General features: G+C 44.8%; 1 protein-coding gene and 1 long non-coding RNA gene across 11 annotated transcripts in view; one reads left to right on the forward strand and one right to left on the reverse strand.

Moving 5' to 3' along the window:
- Positions 1-15,386, reverse strand: part of SLC38A4 (solute carrier family 38 member 4) — a 162,876-nt gene that overhangs the window by 74,065 nt on the left and 73,425 nt on the right. The window contains exon 1 of one of the 8 annotated variants that reach the window (XM_056574007.1): positions 6,740-6,810. The exons of 6 other annotated variants lie outside the window; for them this stretch is intronic. The gene's annotated coding sequence lies outside the window, so the exon portion shown is untranslated. Of the gene's footprint in view, positions 1-6,739; positions 6,811-15,386 lie in introns of those variants that run through there. One more of the 8 variants, XM_056573997.1, reaches the window with a different exon arrangement.
- The window catches only part of LOC130369163 (uncharacterized), a 58,009-nt gene that overhangs the window by 3,592 nt on the left and 39,031 nt on the right, over positions 1-15,386 (forward strand). The window lies entirely within an intron of this gene.

Consider the following 15,386-nt stretch of genomic DNA (forward strand, 5'->3'; position numbering starts at 1 on the left):
TTCACATTGTCGCTCAATTTATCACCGGACATGGCGGGACATCACTGTGGTCAATGATTAGCTGTGACATGTTGACCAGGGGGACCAGGAAGAAGACAGCAGTGGAGGACTGGAGTGGTGATACTGGGGAACCAAGAAAGCTGGGGCAGGTGAGTGCAATTTGTTGTTTTAGATGCTGGCAGCCCGAGCATAAAAGAAGAAATTGCACCACCAATTGTACTTTGTAATGAAATCACTCATTAAACCACAAAATCTACAGTGAAAAAAAAGTAAAATTATTTGAAGGAGGAAATAAACATACAAAAAGCTATTCTGTATGTTTTGGGGGCTTCCCTTTCTACGCAGTACACATTTCAGGTAAAAAATATAACACCTTATCTTTATTCTTTAGGTCCATATGATTACAACGATGCACAATTTACAGTCATGGCCGTAAATGTTGGCACCCCTGCAATTTTTCTAGAAAATGAAGTATTTTTTCACAGAAAAGGATTGCAGAAACAAATGTTTTGCTATACACATGTTTATTCCCTTTGTGTGTATTGGAACTAAACCAAAAAAGGGAGGGAAAAAAGCAAATTGGACATAATGTCACACCAAACTCCAAAAATTGGCTGGACAAAATTATTGGCACCCATAACTTAATATTTGGTTGCACACCCTTTGGAAAAAATAACTGAAATCAGTTGCTTCCTATAACTATCAATAAGCTTCTTACACCTCTCAGCCGGAATGTTGGTCCACTCTTCCTTTGCAAACTGCTCCAGATCTCTCTTATTGGAAGGCGCCTTTTACCAACAGCAATTTTAAAATCTCTCCACAGGTGTTCAGTGGCATTTAACTCTGGACTCATAACTGGCCAGTTCAGAACGTTCCAGCGCTTTGTTTCCATCCATTTCTGGGTGCTTTTTGACGTATGTTTTCGTCATTGTCCTGCTAGAAGGACCCAAGATCTTGGACGCAAACCCAGCTTTCTGACACTTGGCTGTACAGTGTAACTCAAAATCTGTTGGTGATCCTCAGATTTCATGATGCCATGCACACATTCAAGCCACTCAGGCAGCAAAACAACCCCAAAACATCATTGAACCTCCACCATATTTCACTGTAGGTACTGTTTTTCTTTCTTTGTAGGCTTCATTCCATTTTCGATAAACAATAGAATGATGTGCTTTACCAAAAATCTTGGTCGCTTCTGTCCACAAGACATTTTCCCAGAAGGATTTTGGCTTACTCAAGTTCATTTTGGCAAAATGTAGTCTTGCTTTTTTATGTCTCTGTGTCAGCAGTGGGGTCCTCCTGGGTCTCCTGCCATAGCGTTTCATTTTATTTAAATGTCGACAGTTCGCGCTAACACTGATGCTCCCTGAGCCTGCAGGACAGCTTGAATATCTTTGGAACTTGTTTGGGGCTGCTTATCCACCATCCGGACTATCCTGCGTTGACACCTTTCATCAATTTTTCTCTTCCGTCCACACCCAGGTAGATAAGCTACAGTGCCATGGGTTGCAAACTTCTTCATAATGTTGCGCACTGTGGACAAAGGCAAATCTAGATCTCTGGAGATGGACTTGTAACCTTGAGATTGTTGATATTTTTCCACAAATATCTCAAGTCCTCAGACAGTTCTCTTCTCCTCTTTCTGTTGTCCATGCTTAGTGTGGCACACACAGACACACAAAGACTAAGTGAACTTCTCTCCTTTTTATCTGCTTTCAGGTGTGATTTATATATTGCCCACAACTTTTACTTGCCCCAGGTGAGTTTAAAGGAGCATTACATGCTTGAAACAATCTTATTTTTCCTCAATTTTGAAAGGGTGTCAATAATTCTGGCCAGCCCATTTTTGGAGTTTGGTGTGACATTATGTCCAATTTGCTTTTTATTCCTCCCTTTTTTGTTTAGTTCCAATACACACAAAGAGAATAAACATGTGTATAGCAAAACATGTGTTACTGTAATCCTTTTCTGTAAGAAATACTTCATTTTCTGGTAAAATTTTAGGGGTGCCAACATTTACGACCGTGACTGTATGTAGGTTTTGTTCTATTTTACAACTTTTGAAAAATTTGAACTTTTTGTATGAAAATCAGTATGCCTAAAATTGTCCTCTTCTGACCCTATAATTAATACATTTTTCATATACAGGTATGTATGAGGGCTCATCTCCAGCGCTCCCGCTGTGCCCTTCTCCGGTCTCTGGGTGCAATCCTCTTCCTGAGCTGTGGTGTGATGCTTGGGCCTGGAGTGACATCGGGCCCCAGTCTGTCATGCTGCTGCTTAGCTGGCCGAAGTGGGACATCACTACAGTCAGTGGTTGGCTCAGCAGCAGCAGTATGACACACTAGGCCAAGATGTCACCCCAAAAACCTGATTCAGCTCAAGAAGAGTATTGCACCCCGGGACCAGAACATTGCACAGCGGGAGCGCTGGAGGTGAGTATTGAGTTTTTTTTTTATAATGTAGTATGGGCATTCTTCTAATGCCTCCCTGTTACATCCTCATCCAGTATTATACTTCCAGAGCTTTACTCAATATTCTGCTGGTGAGGTCACTGTGGACATACATTACATTACTTATCCTGTACTGATCCTGATATCCTGTAAATCTTTTATTAAAATTTTTAACATAACAATAAATAATTACAAACAGAAACATATCATATCTGACAGAACATAACATGATAATGAATCATAAAACAAACACTATAGCATAAAATACAACACTGGTCCACCCCACACTCATTCCTCCACACAAACAAATACCGTATTTATCGGGGTATACCACGCACCGGCCTATAACACGCACCCTCATTTTACCAAGGATATTTGGGTAAAAAAAGTTTTTTACCCAAATATCCATGATAAAATGAGGGTGCGTGTGTGCGCGTGTATACCCCGATATACCCCCAGGAAAGGCAGGGGGAGAGAGGCCGTCGCTGCCCGCTTCTCTCCCCCTGCCTTTCCTGGGGTCTAGAGCGCTGCTGTCGGCCCCTTTTACCCCCTGGTTATCGGTGCCGCTGCCCGTTCTGTCCCCCTGACTATCGGTGCCGGCGCCGATAGCCAGGGGGAGAGAAGCGGCGCCGACAGCCAGGGGGAGAGAAGGGGCAGCGGCACCCATTGCCGGCGCCGCTGCCCCGTTGCCTCCCCCCATCCCCGGTGGCATAATTACCTGAGTCGGGTCCGCGCTGCTCGGGTCCGCGCTGCTCCGCTGCTCCAGGCCTCCGTCGTTGCTATGCACTGAACGGCGCGGCCCATGACGTCAGAGCACCGCGCCGTGCATAGCAACGACGCTGGGGACCAGCGTCGTTTCTATGCACGGCGCGGCGCTCTGACGTCATGCGCCGCCTCGTTCAGCGCATAGCAACGACGGAGGCCTGGAGCAGCGCGGACCCAACTCAGGTAATTATGCCACCGGGGATGGGGGGAGGCAATGGGGCAGCGGCGCCGGCAATGGGTGCCGCTTCCCCTTCTCTCCTCCTGGCTGTCGGCGCCGCTTCTTTCCCCCTGGCTATCGGCGCCGGCACCGATAGTCAGGGGGACAGAACGGGCAGCGGCGCCGATAACCAGGGGGTGAAAAGGGCCGACAGCAGCGCTCTAGACCCCAGGAAAGGCAGGGGGAGAGAAGCGGGCAGCGACGGCCTCTCTCCCCCTGCCTTTCCTGGGGGGGTATCGGCGTATAACACGCACACAGACTTTAGGCTAAAAATTTTAGCCTAAAAAGTGCGTGTTATACGCCGATAAATACGGTATATACAATACGTACAAGACATTTTCCTATAATAACCATAACACTCGATTAAACTATATACACTATTAAATGTGAATTACCAAAAACCAAATAACTATGCAGAACCCAATACCAAAATGAATAATAATTATATCTACCAAAATATTACAAACCAACACAAACCAAATAACACCACTTTTTTTTTAGGGGGGGGGGGGGGGCCTGAGCAGCACCTGCATCCCATGCCCCCAGTACATGTTACCAGATGTCCATGAACCAGTCCAGGGATTTCTGTATATATATAAAAGCCACAAAGAAACCCCCTCCCCCCTTTTAACCCACCATCCAACCTAAACTAAACCCAAACCCCAGGTGGCATCACACAATATATACACTACATAAAATATACACAGACTAACGATATATACAGTACATAAGTATGGACACATGGACTACAACAATAAATACCAAAACAAATACATATAATGCTATAAACCAAACAACAAAGAGGCTTTTCAGCCACACAAACCCCTAAAGTTCAAGTTCAGCGCCTGCAAACCCTATATTACCATATACCTACAGCACAAAACAAAAAGACTAATGTGCCAGCATCAGCCCATCACCAGGGGGAGACAAAAGGCTAAGGCTCGAGAGGCCCTGTCAGCACTTTGCCTCTCGTACTCCAGAGAACGCACCTTCACCAAGTCACCCAGTATGTTCATAGCCACCTCATCCACAGGGAGGATTTTACGCTGCTTCTACATTAAACACTGTGTGTTCCACGTGTAGTACTTGACCACTGAGCTGACTAGGAATAAAGTGCTCCGGTCCCAGCCTCCAAGGTTTCTGAATGCCCCATAGGCCCATTCCAGTCTAGGCCAACCAATGCCCACCCTGTTGTAAACCTCTGTGTTAAAGGGACAATGAAGCAGAAATTGCTCCATGCTTTCCAGCATGCCTCCACACTCTTCACGGGGACATCCCTGGTCCTTAGAGCTCCTGCACTTCAGATTGTCCCTCACACACAGTTTCCCATGGAAGCAGTGCCAATTCAAGTCCCAAAACTTCAAGGGGATCCTGATAGAATTCCAAAGCCCTAAAACAACCTCCAGATCTCGATTTGGGCAATTCTTGAGCACCAATGGCCTCTGGAAATAAGGAGACATGACCCTCTTGTCAAGGAATTTCCTCGACAGGGTCCTAATCTCCCACATCCCCAGATCCCACCAACGAATAACCTTCAGAACCAGGGTAGCATAAGCCGGGAGATGCCCATGTGGTGTGCAAAGATCCTTCACTTGCACTTCTGTCTCCCATTCCTGGAAGGAGGATACCCACAGAGGAGCTCTCTCTTTCCAGAGGTTTGCAATATTGGTCTTAAAAAAAGGTATTCACTAGGAATTCCACTGGGTTGACCATACACAACCCCCCTAGTCTCCTTGTACAGTAAGTAACCTCCCTCTTCACTAGGCTCAGTCTATTCCCCCATAACATTTGAAAGAACACACTGTAGACCTGGGTCCAGAGACATTCTGGCAACATGCATGCACTGCCCAGATATATCATCAAAGGGAGCAGGAATGTTTTGATCAGGTTAACTCTTTTCCGGAGGGTCAAAGACCAACCCTTCCACTGATCCATCTTCTGAGCATCTTAAGCCTGCTGTCCCAGTATTGTTTGGGGTAATTCCCTTGGCCAAATTCAATGCCGAGGACTTTTGCAGATTCCTGGGGCTTGGGGAGGGCGTCCGGGAGATCAAAACCAGGATCTCCCCCTTCCAGGATCTCCCCCTCACACTTATCCCGGTTGATCTTGGACCCAGATGCCTCAGAGTAGCGGTCCACCTCTGACATCACCCATCTGCCCTCCTGTTGTGAGGAGACAAACACAATAACATCATCAGCATACACTACCACCTTCAGAGCCGGGTCCTGCATTGCCAGGTCCATTCTCACTCCTGCCAACAGTCCACAATCAATCCTCCTAAGGAAAGGATCAATTGCAAACCCCCATAGCAATGGGCTAAAAGGACAACCCTGACTGACACCAGACCCAACCTCAAAAGAGCAGCCAATCCAACCATTTTCAAGTGGGAAACTCTCTGCTCCCGCATACAAGGTCTTAAGCCAATCAACAAACCCCCCTTGCAGGCTATATCTCAGAAGAACAGACCAAAAGTACTCATGGTTTACCCGATCAAATGCTTTTGCTTGATCATAGGACAGCAAGTATCGCTTTCAGTTGCCAGCCGGATGCAAACTCCCCCAGCTGGTTTAACAGCACTTTTGCCAGAATCTTTCTGTCTGCATTGAGAAGTACTATGAGATGCCAATTCTCAATGAGGGATGGTTCTTTACCCTTTGACAGGATGATCAATGCTGACCTCCTCACTTGACTTTGGCAGAGTGCGAGAAGATAGACACTCATTAAATACCTCAATCAAGAGGGGAACCAAAGTGTCCTTAAATGTCTAATAGAACTCAGATGTTAAGCCATCTGGACCGGGTGACTTCATGAGGGCAGGCCCATCAATTGCCATCCTGACTTCCTCTTCCCGGAACATCTCTGTCAAAACATTACGAGAGGGCTCTACTCCTGGTTCAGGGACGGCTTCAGCCAAGAAAGCTGATACCTTATCTCGATCTAGATCCTTCCTTCCCAAGAGGTGCGAGTAAAAAGATCTGAGGACCTCCAGGATCCCTGATCTGGACCTTTTCAAGGATCCTGTACTATCAAACAGTTTTGAGACTAATTTAATATTCACTGACATCTTGCAGTTTCTGTAAGGGCCGGGCGAGCAGTATTTCCAGTAATCCCTCTCAAAAACCAAAGATGCGTATCTGTCGTACTGGCACTTCATCAGCAAGGACTTCACTCTGGAGATATCATCACGACTACCTCCAGTCGAGAAAAGGTGCTCAAGAGAGAGCTGGCGGAAGAATCTCGCAACCCTTTTCTTTAAGAACTCCCACTACTCTGACTTACTGCTACAAAGGCCTGGCAATGGTACCTGGCAATGGAATCCTCAAAGGACTGTCTTATCTCTGCTTCTTCCAAGAGAGACGAATTCAGCTTCCAATAGCCTCTGCCCATCCGGGGGGTCTCTGTGACATTCAGAGAAAAGAAAATTAAACAGTGGTTGGAGAACTCCACCTCAACAACAGACACTGCTGAAGAGACGGCTTCCTCCTTTAAATAAAACCTGTCTATTCTGGACCTACAACTACCCCTATGATAGGTGAATCCCGCGTGGCCTGGGGTGTGCCGGATGTGAACATCCACCAGGCGAGCCTTACTCGCTATGCTTTTAAGGGCGATGCTATCATAAGTCAGCTTGTCTCTAGAACCTCCCATGTCTTGGGGCCTCGTGACAGCATTAAAGTCCCCTCCAAAAACCATCTGCCGACTTGTAAAATATAGGGCTTGATCCTCATAACACTTCCGGTCCCACTTAGACTGTGGGCCATAGATGTTAAAAAGGCAAAGTTCTTGTCCCTTCATGAGGACATCTAAAATCAGACACCTCCCCATTTCTAACTCAATAACCCATCATCATTCTACCACTGTGGTAAAAAGGACCGCCACTCCGCTATACGGCTCCTACACTCTCTTTTCGCCTAATACATAGATGACACGTCTGCTAGCCCGGTCTCCTGCAAAAATAAAATATCAGTATTAATATGGGCAAAAAAAATCAAAGGCCGCAAATCTAGCCGTATCTGACTTAATGCTGACAACATTAACCCTTTAAAGGGGTAATCCAGGATAAAACTTTTTTTTGTATGTTAACTGGCTCCAGAAAGTTAAACAGATTTGTAAATTACTTCTATTAAAAAAATCTTAATCCTTTCAGTACTTTTGAACTGCGGAAGTTGAGTCGTTCTTTTTTGTCTAAGTGCTCTCTGATGACACCTGTCTCGGGAACTGTCCAGAGTAGAAGCAAATCCCCATAGCAAACCTCTCCTATTCTGTGCAGTTCCAGAAACAAGCAGAGATGTCAGCAGAGAGCACTGTTGCTAGACAGAAAAGAACAACTCAACTTCAGCAGCTGATAACTATTGGAAGGATTAAGATTTTTTAATAGTAGTAAGTTACAAATCTGTTTAACTTTCTGGAGCCAGTTGATGTTAAGAAATAAGTTTTTTCCTGGAATACCCCTTTAAGGACTGAGGGTTTTTCAGTTTTTGCACTTTCACTTTTTCCTCCTTACCTTTAAAAAAATCATAATTTTTTTCAATTTTGCACCTAAAAATCCACATGATGGCTTATTTTTTGTGCCACCAATTCTACTTTGTAATGACATCAGTAATTTTACCCAAAAATTTAAGAAAAAACGCCACTTTGTAACTTTTGGGGGCTTCTGTTTCTTTATTCTGTAGGTCCATATGATTAAAATGATACCCGACTCATATACCGTCGGTTTGATTTTGTTGTACTTCTGGAAAAAATCATAACTACATGCACGAAAATGTATACGTTTAAAATTATCATCTTCTGCCCCTTTAACTTTTTTTTTGTTTCCGTGTACGGGGTGGTATGAGGGCTCAATTTTTGTGCCGTGATCTGAAGTTTTTAGCAGTACCATTTTTATATTGATCAGACTTTTTGATTGCTTTTTATTCATTTTTTCATTGTATAAAAAGTGACCAAAAATACTCTGTTTTGGACTTTGGAATTTTTTTGTGCATACGTCATTGACTGTGAAGTTTAATTAACCATATATTTTTACAACTCTATAACATTTCCGCACGCTGCAATACCACATATGTTTATTTTTATTTTTATTTACACAGTTTTTTTTTTATGGGAAAAGGGGGGTGATTCAAACTTTTATTAGGGAAGGGGTTAAATGATCTTTATGAACTTTTTTTCACTTTATTTTTTTTTAAAGTGTTATAGCCCCCTCTAATGGCTATAATACTGCACTAACTGATCTTTTACATCGATCTTTGTTATCTCATAGGATAACATTGATCAATGATTTTGCCGCTTGACTGCTTATGCCTGGATCTCAGCACTGAGCAGTCATTTGGCTATTGGCGATGCAGGAGGCAGGTAAGTACCCTCCTTGTGTCTGCCAGCTGTTCAGGATGTCGTAATTTCGCTGTGGCGGTCCCTAACAGCCCACTGAGCTAGCCGGGAGCAGTTTACTTTCACTTTAGACACGGCAATCAACTTTGAACGCCGCGTCTAAAGGGTTAATAGTGCGCTGCACAGCAACCAGTGCCGTGTGCTATTACCCACGGGTCCCGGACGTCTTTTTTCTGGAAGGCAAAGGAATCTTAGCCCCAACACCTCCTCTACGACGACTCTGCTGCTCCAAAGGAACAGCAGTGCCAACGATCAGAGCCACCGGAGCTCCCGCAACCGACTCTGGCACAAAGCCGCCCCCTCGTCCCATTAGGGAGTGTGGTGTCCTGGTACATCACCTAGTTCTGTACCATCCGTAAGTCCCCTCAGGAAGAGTCCCTTAGGTCCACAGGGCTCTCCTGCAGAGCTTCCCCCATGTTATATTACATGTATTGTAGAAATACAATGTGTGTATTTATTATGTTCATTTAATCTGATTGTTCATTTGTATAAAGTTGCACAAAGTGTATAGAGTGTTGGTGATGTGACCTGCAGTCACATGACATACCCAGAGTTCCAAGCGCACAGGTACCCCAGGCAACTAGCAACCAATGGGCTTTAGTCCAGCCCCCTAGTATATAAGGGGCTGAAGTCTCTTAATTCTCTCTCTTAGTTCCTGGTATTAAAGAAACCACAAAGTCCTGTACTATCCAAATTCATCTAATCTAGGCCAAAGCCTGAAGACCGGCAGCCACTTCTAAACTGTAAGTCAAAGCTACTTCTATAAATCAAGTACCTACTGTCAAGCTCAAGTTATATCGGTAGTACAGTGGCCTACATAATTAATACAATAACTTCAAGTCCAAGCAAGCCTGCAAGGTTCCCTGTGTCCTGGTTACCTCTGTGGAAACTGCATAACTGTAAAGACTGGTTCCTGTATATTGGGGTGCAGTGTCCAACACAGCTTCAACTTCCTGTACCTCCTCCTGGAGCTTATATAAGGTGTTTCTTGTATCCTCATACCCATGGAGGTATTCTGCAACCCGGGAGCTATAGGTGGTTCCAGGCTCCCAGGCCCTAGGCATTCCCCACTGCTTCTCCACACCTCCATGGGCATTCAACCTTGCTCTAGGAGAAGTGTCACAGACCACATTTCCACAATACCTGTAGCAGAACTTGTACTTGCGGTTCCACCGCTTGTAAGAGCAGCCTTGCGGCTACTCTTAGTCTCCACAGGTTCAGGAGGGGTTGGAAATACATTGAGTCGCTCTGCCAGGAGATACAGCAATCTGGTGACCTCTGATACACTTACTGATGGCAGTCCATCAACAGCTGGTCGTTGGTAGTGTTGAGCGGCATAGGCCATATTCGAATTCGCGAATATTCGCGAATATATGGACGAATATTCGTCATATATTCGCGAATATTCGCATTTTCGTTATATTCTCGTTTTATTTTCGCATATGCGAAAATACGCATATGCGAAAATTAACATGCGTGACAATTCGCATATGCGAAAATTAGCATATACTAATTTTCGCATATGCGAATGTTCGCACGCCAGTCTCACACAGTAGCATTACAGCCTTCTTTACACCACACAAGCTGGAAGCAGAGAGGGGTGATCACTGTGATGTGTACTGTGAAGAAAAAAATAATAATAAAAAACGAATATTCGTAATTACGAATATATAGCGCTATATTCGCGAAATTCGCGAATTCGCGAATATGCGATATTCGCGAATAATATTCGCATTGCGAATATTCGCGAGCTACACTAGTCGTTGGCTTCCCCTGCCCCCCATGGACCTGGTTCAGGGATAAGGTGTTGGGATTCTCCTCTCCTCGCTCATACTGGAACACAAGCTCTCTCTCTGAGAAAGAAAGAATGGTGTCCTGCACAGATGACACGGCAGAGCTCAGAGCACACACACACCAAACGATTCACGAAATGACTCACTCGCCACTCACAGGCTCACAGGAAGATGTTCCCTCTAGTGGCCAGACTCCAGAGCTGTACTCACTAGTCTGCTGATGGGGTGTACATATATTATATTACTTATACTGCACTGATCCTGAGTTATATCCTATAATATACTCCAGAGATGTACTCACTATTCTGCTGGTGAGGCCACCTGTACTGATCCTGAGTTATATCCTGTATATTCTTCTTTTTTTTATTTTTTTTGGGGGGGGGGGGGGGGGGGTGCAATTTTCTGGGCTTGCCTCGGGCGCAAAAGGAGCTAGCTACAGCTCTGGTGATCAATTACCAGATTTTGGACATGTTTTGAGGTGCAGGTAACCAGAACGGGAAATGGAGCGCTGCCTGGGTGTTATGGTATTGCCACACACATGGATGAAAATGTCAGGTTTAGGTAGATTAGTCGAAGGAGAAAATACAAGAGGATCAGTTTTAGAAAGATTTACTCTCAGATATAAGGAGGCCATGATGGAGAAAGCAGAGAAACAGTCACGTGTAGAGAAAAAAGAAGAGAGGACCTAACACTGATAGCTGTAGAACTTTGATGGCAAGGGGAAGAGCAGAAGAAGTAGAGCCAGAAAATGAGACACTAAAGGAGCAGTCAGAGAGGTAGGCAGAAAACCAGGAGCTAGCAGAGTCCTTAGGACTAATGGAGCGTAGACTATTGATGAGGAGTTGGTGATTTACCATGTGAAAAGCCACAGAGAGGTCTAGGAGAATCAATAGAGAGAAATTGCCATTAGATTTGGCAGTCAGCAAGCCAATAGTGAGGGTGGTTAGGACAGTTTCTGTGGAGGATGGTGAGCGGAAATCAGACTGTAAGAGGTTATGTTGCAAGTTCTGAGAGAGATAGCGGATTAGGCAGAAATAGACCTAGCATTCCAGGAGTTTGGAGATAAAGGGGAGATAAGAGACAGGTTGATGTTTGGCTGCACAAGACGGGTCCAGGGATGTTTTTTTTTTTTTACTAATGGGGTGATGACAGAATGTTTGAAGGAGGAGGGAAAGCTACTGGAGGAGAGGGAGAGGTTAAAAATGTTGGTTAACCCCTTAAGGACCCTTGACGTACGCCTACGTCATGGGACCCTGGTAGTTAAGGACCCATGACGTACGCGTACGTCCGTGGAAATTCCGGTCCCCACTGCGTGCTGGGAGGGGGCTGGACCGGGGAGACTGCTGATATTGATCAGCAGGCACCCCGCGCAAATGCCCAGGGGGTCATGGCCGATGAATTCACACCGGCGATTTGCGCAATTCCGGGTCATATGGGTCCATGGTGAAGGGATAGGAGTGAGGTGGCAGGGGTGCCACCCGTCCTATCCCTGCTATTGGTTGTCTATAAGCGACGACCAATAGCAGATCGGGGGCAGGGGGGTTAACTTTCAGTTTCCCCGTTCTGCCCACCCACAATAGGTGGGGCAGAACGTGGAAACCAAGGAGGACCGACGTCGGAGTCAACTTACCAATCAGCAGAGGCTGCGGGCGACGATCGACGGTGGAGATCGGTGGGCTGCGATGACGTGTGGCTGGCTCCCTGGATCCTACGGAAGCCGGTGAGTTGCCTAGCAACATCTGGAGGGCTACAGTTTGAGACCACTATACAGTGGTCTCTAAATTGTAGCCCTCCAGATCTTGCAAAACTACAACTCCTAGCATGCCCACACAGCTGTTGCTGCCTGGGCATGCAGGGTTTGGAGTTTTGCAACCTCTGGAGGGCCACAGTTTGGAGATCACTGGCCAGTGGCCTCTAAACTGTAGCTCTCCAGATGATGCAAAACTGCAAATTCCAGCATGCCCAAACAGGGAACAGCTGTCTCGGCATGCTGGGAGTTGTAGTTGCATACCTCCATCTCCCAGCATGCCCTTCGGCGATCAGTACATGCTGGGATTTGTAGTTTTGCAACAGCTGGAGGCACAGTAGTTGGAAAATACTGAGTTAGGTAACAGACCCTAACTGAATGTTTTCCAACCAGTGTGCCTCCAGCTGTTGCAAAAGTACAACTCCCAGCATGCAAACTCCTAGCGGGAAACTCACCGTAACCCACCAGTGAGCATGTACACTAAAAACACTACACTACACTAACACATAATAAAGGGTAAAACACTACATATACACCCCCTTACACTGTTTCCCCCCCAATAAAAATGAAAAACGTATCGTACGGCAGTGTTTCCAAAACGGAGCCTCCAGCTGTTGCAAAACAACAACTCCCAGCATTTCCACACAGCCACTGACTGTCCAGGCATGCTGGGAGTTTAGCAACAGCTGGAGGCACCCTGTTTGGGAATCACTGGCGTAGAATACCCCATGTCCACCCCTAAGCAAGGCCCAATTTAGTCCTCAAATGCGCATGGCGCTCTCTCATTTCGGAGCCCTGTCGTATTTCAAGGAAACAGTTTAGGGCCACGTATGGGGTATTTCCGTACTTGGGAGAAATTGCAGTACAAATTTTGGGGGGCTTTTTCTCCTTTTACCCCTTATGAAAAGGAAAAGTTGGGGGCTACACCAGCCTGTTAGTGTAAAAAAAAAAAAATTTTACACTAACATGCTGGTGTTGCCCCATACTTTTTATTTTCACAAGTGGTAAAAGGAAAACAAGACCCCAAAAATTGTAACACAATTTCTCCTGAGTACGGAAATATCCCATATGTGGCGCACAACAAGGCTCAGGAGTGAGAGCGCACTATGTACATTTGAGGCCAAAATTGGTGGTTTGCACAGGGGGTGGCTGATTTTACAGCGGTTCTGACATAAACGCAAAAAAATTAATACCCACATGTGACCGCATTTGGAAACTACATCCCTCACGGAACGTAACAAGGGGTATAGTGAGCTTTAACACCCCACAGGTGTTTGACAAATTTTTGTTAAAGTTGGATGGGAAAATGACAAAAAAAAGTTTTTTCACTAAAATGCTGGTGTTACCCAAAATGTTTCATTTTCACAAGGGAAAATAGGAAAAAAGCCCCCAAAATTTGTAACTCCATTTCTTATGAGTAAGAACATACCCCATGTGTGTTCTTAAAGTGCTCAGTGGGCGAACTACAATGCTCAGAAAAGAAGGAGCGACATTTGGCTTTTGAAGAGAAAATTTGTCCGGAATTGAAGGCCATGTGTGTTTACTAAGCCCCCATAGTGCCAGAACAATGGACCCCCCACATGTGACCCCATTTTGGAAATACGGGGTATTCCCGTACTCGGGAGAAATTGTACTACAAATTTTAGGGGTCTTTTTCTCCTTTTACCTCTTATGAAAAGTAAAAGTTGGGGGCTACATCAGCCTGTTAGTGTAAAAAAAAATTTTTTACACTAACATGCTGGTGTTGCCCCATACTTTTTATTTTCACAAGTGGTAAAAGGAAAAAAAGACCCCCAAAAATTGTAACACAATTTCTCCTAAGTACGGAAATACCTCAGGAGTGAGAGCGCACTATGTACATTTGAGGCCAAAATTGGGGGTTTGCATGAGGTGGCTGATTTTACAGCGGTTCTGACATAAATGCAAAAAAATAAATACCCACATGTGGAAACTACCGCATTTTGGAAACTACACCTCTCACGGTACGTAATAAGGGGTATAGTGAGCCTTAACACCCCACAGGTGTTTGACAAATTTTCGTAAAATTTGGATGGGAAAATGAAAAAAAAACATTTCCACTAAAATGCTGGTGTTACCCAAAATGTTTCATTTTCACAAAGGGAAGTAGGAAAAAACAAAAAACAAAATTTGTATACCTATTTCTTCTGAGTAAGAACATACCCCATCTGTACACGTAAAGTGCACTGCGGGAGAACTACAATGCTCTGAAAAGAAGGAGCGACATTGGGCTTTTTAAGAGAAACTTTGTCCGGAATTGAAGGCCACGTGTGTTTACAAAGCCCCCATAGGGACAGAACAATGGACCCCCCCCCCCCACATGTGACCCCATTTTGGAAACTACACCCCTCATGTAATATTCACTGTATTAAAAGTCACCAGTAAGGCCCAAAATAAAATTCAAAGATTTTTACTAATGATCACATAAACAATACAAACAATTGTATGTGCTGGGACGGGGAACAGGGTACAGGTGTATATCTAAACTGGAGGCCCTGCCTGTCTAGGAAGGAAACTCCTAATACTAAGTGTGGATGGGGTAGAGGAAGTAAATACAACAAAACATACAATTAGTGAGTAGAACCTCTCTTGCCAATGCGTTTCGCCCAATGATGATAAGGGCTCATCAGGGAGTGAGAGGGATCCACAGTCAGCCAGTCTCAAAGTGAGGTTGGGGTCACTGTCAGTATGGTGTTAGAATAGAAAACACAGAAAGTCTGATAATTAGAAATCAGTTATATATATATATATATATATATATATATATATATATATATATACATACAGGTAATCCATAAGGCATGGGTATTGGTTCAAAAGGATTTCTGAGATGTGTTCCTGTACGCAATTAGGGTAAATTTCTATAGATATAGCGACCCATAGTCCTTTGAATGTACACAAGGCTGACAGCTATCAGGTCTAGATGAGGACCAAAAAAGTAAGGGACAGTCACCCCGAAATATAAAGGGTAACAGCAAACTGCGGCGAGTGGAGTAGGCAGATTAAGA

This window comes from Hyla sarda, chromosome 4, assembly GCF_029499605.1.
Source record: "Hyla sarda isolate aHylSar1 chromosome 4, aHylSar1.hap1, whole genome shotgun sequence".
NCBI lineage: Eukaryota > Metazoa > Chordata > Amphibia > Anura > Hylidae > Hyla > Hyla sarda.